The sequence below is a fragment of the Penaeus monodon genome, chromosome 15, assembly GCF_015228065.2.
Source record: "Penaeus monodon isolate SGIC_2016 chromosome 15, NSTDA_Pmon_1, whole genome shotgun sequence".
In the NCBI taxonomy this organism is placed as follows: Eukaryota; Metazoa; Arthropoda; class Malacostraca; order Decapoda; family Penaeidae; genus Penaeus; species Penaeus monodon.
This window is the reverse complement of record NC_051400.1, coordinates 10,552,393-10,552,747: the sequence shown is the minus strand read 5'-3', so window position 1 is coordinate 10,552,747 and position 355 is coordinate 10,552,393.

The window sequence follows — 355 nt, the reverse complement described above, 5'->3', positions numbered from 1 at the left end:
GGCTTTGATTCTAATTACATTCATGAAAAGAAAGTAAAATTACATTACCTAAATGGCCTCACAATATACAGAAATCTTAATGCTAAAAAGCACTTAATCTTTGTGTTAAGTTTATGTAATCTGCTCAACAAACACATAAGGGAACGTTATGAAGAAAAATGTATTGTTAGCATCCGCTGTCCCTTGTTTTACTGTTGTTTTTACTGTCGGGTTTATTTGCCAAAGAAAAGTTATTCTTTTCCTTTCTGCCTTGTAAGTGCTGTAAATTTACGGTCATAAAAATGTGTAGGTTTTCTGAAAATATAATAATTCTATTGAGATAACAATTCATATTATCATATATCAGTATTTCAGC